The 15,293-nt window shown below is 34.2% G+C and overlaps 1 protein-coding gene across 5 annotated transcripts in view; it reads right to left on the bottom strand.

The window, feature by feature from the left end:
* ABCB7 (ATP binding cassette subfamily B member 7) overlaps positions 1–15,293 on the bottom strand; it is a 99,907-nt gene that overhangs the window by 59,772 nt on the left and 24,842 nt on the right. Inside the window, exon 1 of one of the 5 annotated variants that reach the window (XM_045538923.1) lies at positions 5,254–5,417. The exons of the other annotated variants lie outside the window; for them this stretch is intronic. The gene's annotated coding sequence lies outside the window, so the exon portion shown is untranslated. Of the gene's footprint in view, positions 1–5,253; positions 5,418–15,293 lie in introns of those variants that run through there. 5 annotated transcript variants of the gene reach the window in all.

Below are 15,293 nucleotides of genomic sequence, written 5' to 3'. Positions count from 1 at the left end.
TAGTCATCATACCGTACATTAGATCTCTAGACTTATTTATCCTACCTAACTGCAACTTTGTACCTTTTGACCAATGTGTCTCCATTTGCCCCACTTCCCCATCCCTGGTAACTGATATTCTACTCTGTTTCTATGTATTCAACCTTTTTAGATGACTTACCCATGAGTGAGATTATGCTGTACTGGTCTATGCCTGGCTTATTTCACTTAGTATAATGTCCTCCAGGTTCATTCATGGTGTCATAAATGGCAGGATTTCCTTCTTTTTTAAGGCTGAATAATATTCTACTGTTTATATATATATATACCACCATTTCTTTATTCATTCATCCATCTTCAGATACTTTAGTTATTTCCTATCTTAGCTATTGTGAATAATGCTGCAATGAACATGGGGATGCAGATATCTCTTTGACATGCTGATTTCATTTCCTTTGGGTATATAATCAGTAGAAGGATTATTGGATCATATGGTAGTTTTATTTTTAATTTTTTCAGGAACCTCCATACTGTTTTCCATAATGGCTACACCAATCTAGATTCCCACCAACAGAGTACAAGGGTTCCCTTTTCACCACACCCTCACCAACACCTGTTATCTCTCATATTTTTCATAAAAGCCATCATAACAGGTATGAGGTGGTATTTCATTATGGTTTTCATTTGCATTTTCCTGATAATTAGTGATGTTAAGCACCTTTTCAGATACCTGTCAGCCATTTCTATGTCTTCTTTGAAAAAATGTGTATTCCAGTCCTTTGCCTATTTTAAAATCAGGTTATTTGGGTTTTTTGCTATTGAGCTGTGTTAGTTCCTTATATATTTTGGATATTAATCCCCATAAAAGATATATGCCTTGCAAATATTTACTCCCAATCAATAGGTTGCCTTATCATTTTGTCAATTGTTTCCTCTGCTGTGCCTTCTGCTTTTTAGTTTGATATAGTCCCACTTGTTTATTTTTGCTTTTGTTGCCTGAACTTTTGGTATCACATCCAAAAAGTCATTGCCAAGGCTAATGTCAATGAGCCGCTCCCCCATGTTTTCTTCTACTTTTATGGCTTCAGGTCTTATATTTAAGTCTTTTATCCATTTCAAGTTGATTTTTATGTATGGTATAAGGGTCCAGTTTCATTCTTTTGCACGTGGATATCCAGTTTTCCCAACATGATTTATTGAAGAGACTATCCTTTCCACATTTTGTATTCTTGGTGCCCATGTGGAGGATTAGTTGACAGTATATGTGTGGGTTTGTTTCTAGGCTCTACATTCTGTTCCATTGGTCTATGTTATCATCTGTTCCATTGGTTTTATGTTATCACCATACTGTTTTAATTACCACAGTTTTGTAATATAATTTGAAATTAGGAAATGTGATGCCTCTGAGTTTATTCCTCCTTGTCAAGATTGCTTTGGCTATTTGGAGTTTTTTGTGATTTGAATGAATTTTATTGTCATATTTTCTATTGCTGTGAAAAATGCCACTGGAATTTTGATAGAGATTGTGTCAAATCTGCTATTGTTTTGGGAAGTTCGGAAATTTTGATAATATTAATTTGTCCAACCCGTGAAGATGGGATATCTTTCCATTTGTCTTCTTCAATTTCTTTCATCAATGTTTTACAGTTTTCAGTATACATATCTTTCACCTCCTCAGTTAAGTTCATTCCTAAGTATTTTATTCTTTTTGATACTATGGTAAATGACATCGTTTCATTCAGTTCCTTTTTTCAGAAAGTAAATATTTTTGAGTTTGCAGGCAAATAGTTTCTGTCACAACTACTCAACTCTGTCATTGTCGCATGAAAACAGCCATAGATTATATGTAAATAATGAGTCTGGCTGTGTTCCAATAACACTTTATTTATGGACAATGAAATTTTAATTTCATATAATTGTCATCTATCACAAAATATTATTCCTCTTTTGTTTTCCCAGACATTAAAAAGGATTTTAATAAGTCCTTAGCACAGGAGCCTTGCAAAAACAGGTGGCATGCTGGATTTGGCCCAAGGGCCATAGACTGCTGACCTCTGCCTCTAGATAATTTCTAAAATCCCTTCAACCTCCAAGGATTTTGAGAATGACATGGCAAAAGAAAGCACCCCCACCAAAAAATCTCTACAACCACCATCACAAAAAACATGCACAGAACTTCCTTCTTGCTCAGTTTTCCTTTTATCTACCAAAATTTCACATCTCTGGGGGCATAACACCAGCAGCAAGGCCTATTTAGCAGACAGCATAAAAACTCTTCATAGAGCTTTTTATGTCTGTTCAGGCAACTTCTGTGAAATAAGTTTCCTTGTTCCCATTCACATAAGAAGCTCATTTATCATAACATTGTTGTCATCATGAAACTTAAGCGTTGCTTCGTAAGTTTTAATTAAGTAGCGTGAGATTCCACACTGCTTTCTAATAGAGTAACAAAGAATTACAAAGCATTTCCCAAATTCAGAGCAATAAAAACCAATGACTGAATATTAAAAGTTAAGAAAAAACTTCAGAACCAACTCCTTTTAAATCATAAAATTAGAAGACAAATGCATAAAGAGAGCTTTATCATATTAAGAGTGAATTTACCAAGGAAACATTTTAGACATATTTAATATGTGAATTATTTCATTGGCCTGGTTTATTAGAACCTAAAAACTTTAGAAAATTGGTATGAATCTCTCAGTACTTCTAAGATTCCTAGTCCTATTGTGTTTGTGCATAGAATGGAGACGCTATCACACATTTCACACTGCAGCTGGAATGCTGAGATAATGTAAAAGAAATCGAGAAAGTAGAATTGGACTTATTTTCTGCTACTTTACAGTTTCAACTTTTGGTAATTTAATAGCCTTACTCTTATGTTCACTAATGTGGACTTGGAAGAGAACCCTCAAATCACATTTCTTAATTCTTAGTTCCATACCTGGACAATATGAATTAGTAGTAGACCTGCCACTTTGTTTCATTATATTTTTCTATAATGCTAGTTTATGTTTGTTGCTTTTTATGTATGTGTCAAATTGCCACTGAAGACTAAATTACCTGGAAAATTACCCTAAACTCATACAAAATAGCATTTTCATTTACTTGGATTATTCTAGAAGGCTCACTATGCAGGTCATATCCCAAACACACTGGTTGTTTTTATAAGCATTCCAGTAAAGTCTGATCACAGGTGGTCCTTTGGTAGGACACACTAGACATAATCTACTTATAACAGAGGTGTAGACAAAGAGAATATTGATGTAAACACAAACTCAACTCTGGGACTTACAAATGATACTTAATGAGTTCCTGCTTAACACTAGATGGAAAAGGTATTTTAAAGAAGATATTTGGTTTTGTAAATTTTAAATTCCTTTCAGCTTATCCATATCTAGTATCCTTCTAGCAGGCTGAAAATTAATTTCTGCTATAGAGGTAGGTAAACACAGGCATTTCAGGCAATTTCTGATAGCAACCTGCCACTCTCCTCAACATGGGTGTTTTCTCTTTATCTCCTTGCTTCCCCTTTTTTGCTTTTCTCTTTTTATATGTTCATTCATTTCTTTTTCTTCTGCCTATTTTTTAATTGTTAGTTTAGTACTGCTAATAGTACTCAAGCCTGAAAGGTTTCTAACCACTATCCCATTATCTCCTCACGGTCTAATTGAACAGACATGATATAGAATGCAACTGTTTATTTCTGATAACACCATTATTGCCCAAAACAACTGAATTAGCTCCTCAAATGGAAAAAAGGGACTTTTTCAAAAGATAATGCAAACCCATCCTCCCCTATCAAAATGTACACATTTAAAAAAGTCTGAATTTTGCTCCCTCTCATTTTTCCTCAGGTCTATTTCAGCCCTAAAAACCTATCAGTTTTTTCCCAAAAATATCTAATCTTCTTTTCAACTATACTTCAAAAATTCCTAAGGTGACCACAATTCATACGATAGCTAGAATACTTGTTTTCACATAATGCCAGGAAGAAAACTGATAGCTCTCCTAGAAGTATTTTAAGAGTCATCTTTTTTAAAAAAGCTGCACCCAGAGCCTTCAAGTCACTCTAGAATGTTTCAACAGTAAAGAAACTCTGCTCTAAATTCTTACCAAACTTTTTAAACTGCACTCAACTGCTGCAATACAAAAAGGGTTTTACCTCACACACTGTACACAACAAAAATTTTAAATACTTGATCCTTATGCTTTAGAAGTTTATAATCCAAAACTGACAGATGCAGGCATAAAAGTTACATCAAGACAAATGCTATAGTAAAATAATATCTTGACTGCCTTCCTACCATCATCCACCCCCAAAAAACCTTCAACTTTAGTTCATTCCTGTAGACGCTTAGTCTAGAACAGTATACCAGATTCACTGAAGGTCAGGGTAGTTAGTATTTTACCACTTTTCATGTTTTCATTTTGATCTTGTTTTGCTAAGGTATTTTTACATTATACAGCAATGTGGATTAGTAACAGCTATTCTATAATTATGTTTAGTAAGAACAGCAGCTACCATTCACTGAACACTTACTATTTGGTTGGCCTAACGTCCAATAGTACATTATCTCACTTCATTCTCACTGCAACCCTACCCGGTAGGTACTGTTACTATTATTATTATTATTCCCATTTTATAGATTAGAAAATGAGACTCAGAGAGACTGACTTGCTCAAGTTCACACAGCCGTAGGTGGTGGAATGGAACTATCCATTCCTAACACTATCAATACTAACAATATTAACAATGTCACTGAACCTAGTGAATTTACTAACCGTCATCTTGCTGATTGATAACCTTGAAATGTCTAAGTTGATTTTTATTGTTAACAAGGCACACATGATTTTGTTTGGTTTTTGGTAGAAGCATCAATAAAATAGTGATGTTAAAAATACTGGAGTGATGTCACCAAAAATGACAGAGTATGGAACTCCAAAAATTCAGCCCTCCACTAAAGCAGTTAAGCTGGCAAAAATGGTCAGATCTGAATCAATTTTTTCAGAACTCTGGAATCTAATGAAAAACTAACAACAATCAAGGGAATGCATAATGAAAAAAGAAGTTGCTAAATTTCAGAAGAGAGCGTTGGGACACTTGTGCTCACTAACATGCCATCCTTTCATTCCTCCATGGGGATGGGAGTCCCGCATTCTTGGTATGGCTTGCTGGTACAAAAAGGGAGAAATGTGGATCTTGTTCTGAAAGAACTGTAGTTGTACATTTTGACTTGTCTGGTAGCTCTCTGAAGGATTGGCTCAGGGGCTTACCTTGTTTTGTGCCCATCAGAACTCTCTTGGAACTGGAATGGCCTTCCACTGGGTCCTTTGTTGAAAGCATATAAAGGCATATGCCTGGGGCAAGGGATAATAGGCAAGACAGGCAAGCAGCAGACAGAGTAAAACGCCTAGGAAGAGGCTGGGGAAGGAGATACATGGGAGAATAAGGGCTTTGAAAATGGAAATATTAGGTATGAAAATGAATAATATTTAAATAAAGGAACACAAAAGCATAGCATCTAGATAATATGAGGCTGAGGAAGAGAAAAAATTAAAAGAGAAAAAGAAATATTAACAAAAATAAGAGATTAAATGTGCCAAAATTAAAGATGAAAGATTTCATATTGGAACAGCCCATAGACTGCCATAGGAATAAGAAAAAAACTATCACCTGGGCATATTCACACTGAAATTTAAAAACATCAAAGTAAAATAATATATTCTAAAAGAATCTAAAAATAACAAATTAACATATGAAGTAAAAAGAATCAGATGGACATTGGACTTTTCAACAGATACATCGGATGCAAAAAGAAAATGGAGTAGGATTTTCTAAGCACTGAAAGAAAAGAATGTTGAACCTACAGTTTTATATCCAACTAAATTGGTTACAATTTTACATAGGTCTGTTCAGTTTGTAAAAATTCATCAAGTCATATACTTATGATATTTACATTCTTCTGGACACATATATCAATAAAGGCATTTAAAAAGCATATGATGGGGGACATGGCAGGGCAATAGAAGTATAATTTTTTCATTTTTCCAAATTCTCACATTAACAGCAGACAGCACAACTAGATAAAACTGACAACAGAATCTATGAACAACATTTACAACAAAATCAGGATATAAGAAATCATCTTGAATCTCAAAATGCAAGCACATGGAGAGAAACCACAAACACCCACATGATCTACATAGTATCAGCAATTCTGTGGTAATAAGCAGAAGGCATATGCGGACCTGAGACAAGGAGAGTACCCAAATAGCCAGTAAGTACTCAGTGGAAAACATAGTGGTCAAATTAGGAACAGTAGATGAAACTGGAAGAGCTTCTGTCCATCCCAACAGTGGATGAAAGCAAGGGGTCTCAGATAATAAGGTCTGAAGGAGCCGGAACAGTCTAGCTCCATGAACTCTCAAAATTGACTAGTGAAGGCTCCCTTTCAGGACACTAATGAGAAACTGCTAGAAATGGAATTAAAATAAGGCATGACAACGATAACAGAAAAGAAGGTCTAAAAAAAAGTAAGGGAAGGAAAGAGAGATAGGCTATCAGGGAAAACAAACTGAAAACAACACAATGGGAAGCTCTGGGAAGTTAGAAAAGGTACTTGAACCAAGTCTCTGTCTAAAAGTTCAAGAAAAGACATTTTATATAAAAATGAGCAACAGAAAAGTATCAAGGTCAAATCCCACATAAAGTTAGTATACAAAATACAAAACAATGAGAATGACAGCCCTATGGACAAGAAAAGTAAAACAGAAAAGCATGCTTTTAAAGTAGATCAAAAGTATATAAACTATTTCAAAATAAACTAAAAAGCAATTAAGAAAATGATATAAAATATGAAACAAACAAATCAAAATTAGATAAACTCAGAAATAAGCTGAGAGAACTCAAAGAATTGGAAAAGAAACAAAATTCTGAGGAATGAAGCTCAAATTAGAAGAAACAAGAGCAAATAAATTCAACAAATGATGTCTTAAGAAAAAAAGGTGAAAAGGAAGAAAACATTAAAAATCAAAAAGAAAGACAAAAAAGGATTCACAAGAAAGTGACATAATTAAAGATAGGCAAAGATGATCCAACATATAGCTAATACATGTCACTGAAAAAGAAAAGTAAAGTACACTTCTTGATTTCAAAACTTACTACAAAACTGTAGTAATTAAGACAGGGTGGTACTTGCACAAAGATAGCAATATAGATCAATGGAATAGAACTGAGAGTCCACAGAGAAACAATTGCATTTTTGGTCAACTTATTTTTGACAAGGGTGCTAAGAAAATGAAATGGGAGAAAGAATAATCTTTTCAACAAATTATCCTGCAACAACTGGATACCCATGTGCAAATCCCCTTCAAAATGGATTGCATGCCAAATTGTAAGAATATGAAATACAAAACTCCTGAAGAGTTATTTCTCTCAGGAGAATTTTTTCATGACCTTTGGTTAAGCAAAATCTTCTTAGAGAAGATAACAAAAGCATTACCAATAAAAGTTAAAAAAAAGATACATTGGACTTAATCAGGATTTAAAACTATTGTGCTTCAAAAAATACTGTCATTCTATAAAAAAGACACTTGCACTCGAATGTTTATAGCAGCACAATTCACAATTGCAAAGATGTGGAAACAACCCAAATGCCCATCAATACATGAGTGGATTAGTAAAATGAGGTATATGTACACCATGGAGTATTACTCAGCTATAAGAAATAACAGTGATATAGAATCTCTTTTGTTCTCCTGGAGAGAGTTGGAACCCATTCTATTAAGTGAAGTATCCCAAGAATGGAAAAATAAGCACCGCATGTACTCACCATCAAATTGGTTTCCCTGATCATCACCTAAGTGCACATCTGGGAATAACACCAATTGGGTGTCAGACAGATGTGAGGGGTAGGGGGAGGGGATGGGTGTATGCCTACATAATGAGTGCGATGTGCACTGTCTGGGGAATGGACAGGCTTGAAGCTCTGACTTGGGGGGGGATGAGGGGGGGATGGGCAATATACATAACCTGAACTTTTGTACCCCCATAATAAGCTGAAATTTAAAAAAAGCCAAAAAAAAGTGAAAAGTCAACACACAGAACAGGAGAAAACACTTGCAAATGATATTGATATCTCTGGTAAGAAACCTGAACCTAAAATATATAAAGAACACTTATAACACAACAATAAAAAGACAACCCAATTAAAAATTAGAAAAGATCCAATAAACACTTCTCCAGAAAAGGCCATGAAAAGATGTTCAACATTATTAGTCATTAGGAAAATGCAAATCAAAACCACAACAAAACATCACTTCACATCCACTAGTATGGCTAAAAGAAAAAAAGACAGACATTAACAAGTGTTGACAAGGATGTGAAGTTGGAACCCATATTCACACACACACATACACACACAGTCCAACAGAAGAAAAAAAGTATGTATTCTGCAGTTGTTAGGTACATATACACAATGTGTATACACATATACATGTACACACACATATAGATATACACACACAAAATCAAACTTCATAATTATCAATATATTGTTCAAATCTGTATTTGTGGGTTTTGGCTGCTTTAAATTTTTTATTTTTAATTAAGCCTTAATAAAAGCTCTTTATAAGATTTTCCAAACCAGATATTAATACTGGAAGGAAATAAGGAATACCTTTTATATCACTTTGCAGCTATTAGCAAGTAATTTGACATATAGTACAGCTTTTTAACTGGTCACCAAATTCCTTCCTATACAACAGTAGTTCCCAAGCCTGGGTACACATTGAAATCCTCTGGGAGATTTTAAAAAAATACAGACTCCTGGACACTATCCCAGACTTGCTGAATAAGAATCTTCAGGGATGTGGTACAGGGATCTAAAACTATTTTTAAAGACCCAAAAGTGTTTGTGATGCAACTAGACCAGCACCTAAGCCCAGGTTCACATTTGTGAACCACTTGTCTATCCACCGCTGAAGATTAATTCTTCCTAAAACAACCCTTAAAACCCTTGGTCCTCCTGCTCAAAATCCTCTAATATCTCCCCACTAACTGCAACACCCTTGGAATTGTATTCAAGTTCTTTGCTGATCTGACTCCACCAGCTCTATGTCAAACTCTCAAACTGATATATTCACTATCCTTCAAACATTGTATTTTTTTCTGACATCAGTTCTCTTGCCCAGAATGTCTCCTCCCTTCCTCTTTATCTAAATCCAATTCATCCCTCCACACCTCACTCAAAATTCTACCACCTTGTTAAATATTAAAAACAATTGATCTCACAGAGACAGAGAATAGAATGACAGTTACTAGAGGCTGGGAAGGGTAGCGGGGAAGAAGGGATAAAATAGGTATGGTTAATGGGTGCAAAAATATAGTTAGATAGTTCAGTAGAATGAACAATATTTGACAGCACAACAAAGTGACTATAATCAACAATAAGTTAGGGTATACTTGAAAATAACTAAAAGAGTGGAATTGGAATGTTCCCAACACTAAGAAATGTTAAATGCCTAAAGTGATGGATACTCCAATCACCCTGATTTGATTAATTCACATTGTGTGCCTGTAGCAAAACATAATATGTACCCTATAAAGATATACTATTATGTACCCATAATTAAAAATTAAAAAAATTATACCTCTTTACCAAATCTTTTCCACATCACTCTCTTCTCCAAGCCTAAAGTAACTCTGCCTCCTGAGAGTACCTGTTTATGTAAGTCACTGATCAATTAATTGTGTAATCTCTTCTACTATGGTTCTGAACTGTTCTTTCAATCTTTTGTATTTTAATTTAGGTTTAAATTTGCATTAAATTGTATCTAATTAGGCTATATACTCAATGAAGGCAGGTAGCATGTCTTATACTTCTTTATATCTACCATACCAAATTTTGTAATGTCTCACAGAGGAAATGCACATGTAAACATTGATTTAATTTAATTCCTTTCTGCCTGGAAATCTCTCTCACTTCTATAGATAACTAGGATAAAAGGTTAAGATAAGACTGGGAATGAAGGTGGGAGAAACTTCTAGCTTCCATGAGATCACATTTCTGGCCTTGTTCTGATACCTTCTTTAAAGGCAGGATGTGGAAAAGATAAGAAAAGGCATCGAGAGTCAAAAATAAAATTAGAAGAGAACAGAAACCAAGACCAAGGTGCTTCTCTCATCCTCTCTCCTTCTTTACCACCAAATCCCCATATTCTTCTTAACTTTACCCATGAGCTATCAGAGTTGGGGAATGAAGTAGAAGCTATATCACCAGGGCATAATCTCATAAGGTTAAAAAAACCACTTTAACCCTCATGTCTTCAGGATGTAGAGCAGAGCACAGGAGAAACAAGCTAAAGTCACCCCTTGCCAGCATGTTAGCATCTTTTAATTCTAAGCCAAGCCTCACAGCCAGAAAGCAGCTCAGGTTCTGACAGCTGCTTCCTTGAGAAACTTAAAGGCTATAACAAAGGAGAAACAAAAACTGGGTTCTTAAACTATGTATTTACTGTAATAGAGCACCACAAAAATGAAAGTGGGGTTCATTGTAGAAAATTTGGATAATACAGAGATGAATGTAGAAAACAATAGTCACCCATTATCCTACCACCCAGAGATAAACAATGTTTTTACATTTGGGTGTACGTTCTTTTAATCTTTTTTCCTGCAATTTTTTTCAAAAAATTACAGTTATTTGGCCTATTGAATTTTGTATCTTGCTTTTCACACTGAATACTACATCATATGTATTTTCCCCATCATTAAATATTTTTGGAAAACATCCGTTCTGGCATCAGTGAACTGATGGCAAAACCATAATTTCTTTAACCACTCCTAGTGTTTGTTAGATATAAAAGTTGTTTTCAACTTTTACCATTACAAATAATATAATAAAGAATATCCTTGCATTAATTTATAAACTTTTATACACTCTCCTGATTGTGTCCTTAGGAGAAATTCTTAGAAGAATTGATGGGTCAAAGGGAATGTATTTTTTTTAAGGTTTTTGATCCATTCTGACAAATTGCCCTCCAGAAACGCTGTGCCTACTTGCAATACCAGTAGCAGTGAATAAGTGTCATTTCACTACAGCAACACTGGAGTAAGAGTGTGTATAATGTGTTTACTATTGACAAACAGATTGAAAAAGATTTTGCTGCTGTTTTTAACTCACATTTCTTTGATTTTTAAAATGAAGTTGGGCATTTTTTCATATACTTATTGACTATTCATCCAGTATTTCTTTTTCTATGAATGGCCTGTTCACCTCTTCGTCTATCTTTCAATTGGGTTTTTGGTGATTCTAAACAAAATTCCTTTGTATAAATTCTTTTTTTTATAATTTTAAAAATTTATAACTTAGTAATATATATTTCTTTATAACAAGCCAAATTTGTCTCCCTACAACATTTTCCATATCTCACAGTTTTAACCTTTTTTTAAATTTCAATTTACAATTTCTTTTTTTTTTCTTTTTTTAAATTCAGGATATTATGGGGGTACAAGGTTATCTTTATTGGCCTTATATGTGATGAACGTTTATCTTTTTATGTCATCTTTGACAAAGACGTGTACTTTTACATCATATTCCTTTATTCTTATGCTTAGAAAATCCTTTCTTACCCTGGGAGCAGATAAATGGTCATATCATTTCTTTTCATTAAGATTGAATTTCATCATATTTAATCATTAATCCATTCACAGTTTATTGTGATATATGGTATTAAGTAAAGATCTAACTCTTCTTTATTCCCCTACTGATTTGAAATTTGAAGAATCTGTCAAACATCAAATTTATATTTGGGTCTGTTTCAACATTTGATATTTGGTCTCAGTAATCTGTCGATTCATATGCCAGTACCATACTGTTTATTTTATTTTTACTTTATTAGAGACAAAGTCTCACTATGTTGCCCAGGCTAGACTCGAACTCTTGGGTTCAAGGGATCCTCCCACCTCAGTCTTCCAAGTAGCAGGCACTACCGGTGTGTACCACCACACCCAGCTTCACATTGTTTACTTTGTAATATAGTCTAATACCTGGATAGAATAAGTTTCTCCTTCCAAACACACCTGCAGTACTCTTCTACAAAATTTTCTTGGCTTCTCTCACCAGTTTATTCTTCCAGAGACGCTATTAAAATAATTTTGTCAAGGTCTCCTCAAAAAATCCTGTAGAGATTGATTGGATTCCATTAAATCTATTAATTAATCTGGGGAGCACCAATATTAATATAATATTAAATAATCTAGAATTTTCTCCATTTATTAAAAATTTCTTTTATGTACTTTGGTAAACTTTTGTAGATTTGGTCATATGGATCTTAAAAATTCTATATAAATTTATTGCTAATATGTATACGTACATTGTGAGATTCCCCCCGTATTATATTTCCTACAAACTAAGGGGCATCGTCACAATGCATTAAAGTATGTAGAACTTTTGTACTAGCCTATAGATTATAAACTTATAGATTAACACATTAACTGTCACGTGAGTTATATTTAACTCATGCTAGTTTTGAGCCTGGAGCCTCATGAAGCAAAACCTGGGCAAAACCCTGCAGTTGGTTTGTGAAAATCTTGCTTGTTGATGTTCTTATTGTTACAATTAATATTAACAAATTAATGCTAAAAACGTGGATTAAATTAATAGGAGTCAATAAATTTCATTTTTCATTAAATTAGAAAGGATTGTTTTGTTTTCAAAGTTTTTATTCTATTTTTGTAATAAAACACCGTAGTCCCAAGGAAAATTTTTTTTCTAGTGTGGCAGTCAATGTGTTAATAGCTTATCTGTATAAATCTGCCCAGATACCATCTATAAGAATCACTTGAGGAGCCTTTTAAGAATACATTCTGCCCCCACTCCCAGCCCTAGGCAATATTCCTTCCTGAAACACTTGAATCCCTCATAAGTATCTAAGAATAGGTTGCTATGATTACTAAGATTATGGGCTTCCTAACATGACCCAGAAAGCCCTGCATAATTAAGCCTCCTCCTACCTCTCCAGCCTTATCTTATAGCACCTTACTGTGCGCTCCTATACTCCCAATCATCAGAGTTTTTGTACATATGTTTCCCTCTGCCTAAAATTCTTTTCGTTTTCGTCTTTGCCTAGTTAACTCTTATTCATCCTCCAGATGTTAGCTCAGGCATCACTATCCCTAACTTTCTTGATAAAGTCAAATCTCCTTACTAGTGAGTTTCATGACAGCATGCATCTCTCAGTATAGTACACGTCACCTTTTCAATTTTGCACTGTAATTTTTTGTCATCATTTAATATCTGAATCCCTATCTCCCCCATCCATTTGATCCATGAAGGGAAAGACCAAGTCGTTTTCTCTCTGTGATCCCACAACCTATACTTTCTGGCTCACAGTATAGTCTTTCTATGAGTATTTGTCAAAATTTCTTTTTTTAGAGACAGGGTCTCACTCTGTCACCCAGGCTGTAGTGCAGTGCTGCAATCATAGCTCAATGCAGCCTTGAACTGCTAGGCTCAAGCAATCCTCCTGCCTCAGCCTCCCAAGAAGCTGGGACCCCAGGTGCCCCACCACCACACCTGGCTAATATTTTATTATTTTTTCTAAAGACAGGGTCTTGCTATGTTGCCCAGGTGGTCTTGAACTCCTAGCCTCTCAAAGTGCTGAGATTACAGGCGTGAGACACTGCGCCCAGCCTGTATTTGTCAAATAAACAGCTAAAAGAACAAATAGTAAATCTGAGGTAACTTGTTATTTCTGTTACTAGCAATTCTTTTTCAAAATTGGCTCAACTTTTCAGTTGGTTTTAAATGTCCTGATGACAGAAAACCCCAGGAAAGAAGAGAATGACAGCTCCATCTATTCCTGAATTTCTCTCTGGATTTTCACTTCTCAGTTCTTAGGTAAGAATCCCAGGAAGAATTGAGCAAGGGTTAACATACATAATAAAAGTCTAAAGTGAACTGAATTTAAAAATTCTAAAATGATATAGTGCGACATTCTACTAGAAGTTAGAAGCTTGATTCTAATCCTGTTTCATTCATTATCTTGTTATGCTATCAGCCATGTGATTTTTCAGTTTTTCACTTGTAAAATTAGTAAAATGGAATAGCTTACTCCTGAAGTCTTTTCTAATGCCAAATCTGATAAATCTATGACTCATGTGTAATCACTTCACGTACTTAAAAAAAAGCAACTGCCTTTGCTGGCAATTAAAACATTAGTTAACAAGCCATTTGAAATGCCATCCAAAAGTAAACAAAGTTTACTTAAATGAAATTTGGATTGAATACAATATTTGGCCTTCCCATATGACTACCACTGAAATCTCAGTTTTATTCACTAAAATTCTATTTTTTAAGTAAAATTCTCACATAAAGTCCTCATGCAATTTCAAGTTTTAGAAAATCAAAAGTAAAAGTAAACTTATTAAAAGACAACTACGTTACATAATTATACACACGTTTTCAGCCCTTGTAATGAATTTAAGTCATAGGACAGGAGGTCCTATGACTAATAACCTGGAAACCATATTAGCTCTAAAAAAATTATTACTTTCTACTCACAGAGTTTTTCTATCATATGTGCCAACCTAAATTATTAAAGTATTAATATAAAGTTAAAGTGAAGGATTTAAAAAAAACACTAATATGGTGATGGCTCAGATACAGGTGAATTTAAATATTACAAATAAACTAAGTAGATTCAGAGAAGAGTAAATAATCAAGTTTAGTTATAAATCCAATAATCTTGGATTTATTCCTAGAAGCAAGGATGGTTCAACAGATGAAAATCAATCAATAAAACACATCACATTCATGGAATGAAGGACAAAAACCACATGCCCATCTCAATTAATGCAGAAAAAGCATTTGACAAAATCCAACACCCTTTCATGATAAAAATGTTCAAAAGACTAAGAATAGAAAAAACCTACCTCAACATAATAAAGGTGATGTATCAAAAGCCCATAGCTAATATCATACACAGCAGTGAAAGACTGAAAGCTTTTCCTTATAGATCAGAAATAAGGTAAGGATGCCCACTCTTGCCACTTCTATTCAATATAGTATTGGATGTCCTAACAAGAACAATTAGGCAAGGAAAAAAAGGCATCCAAACTGGACAGGAAAAAGTAAAATTATCTCTGTCTACAGATGGCATGATCTTATATGCAGAAAACCCTAAAGATTTCTCAAAAAAAAAAAACTGTGAAAACAAATGAATTCAGTAATGTTGCAGGATAAAAAATCAATATGCAAAAGTCAATTGTATTTCTACACACCAACAATGATTATGTAAAGAAAATAATCCATGTA

Source organism: Lemur catta, chromosome X (assembly GCF_020740605.2).
Source record: "Lemur catta isolate mLemCat1 chromosome X, mLemCat1.pri, whole genome shotgun sequence".
NCBI classification, from domain to species: Eukaryota; Metazoa; Chordata; class Mammalia; order Primates; family Lemuridae; genus Lemur; species Lemur catta.
Note: the sequence above shows the minus strand (reverse complement) of the source record. Positions and strands in the feature narration are given on the sequence as shown.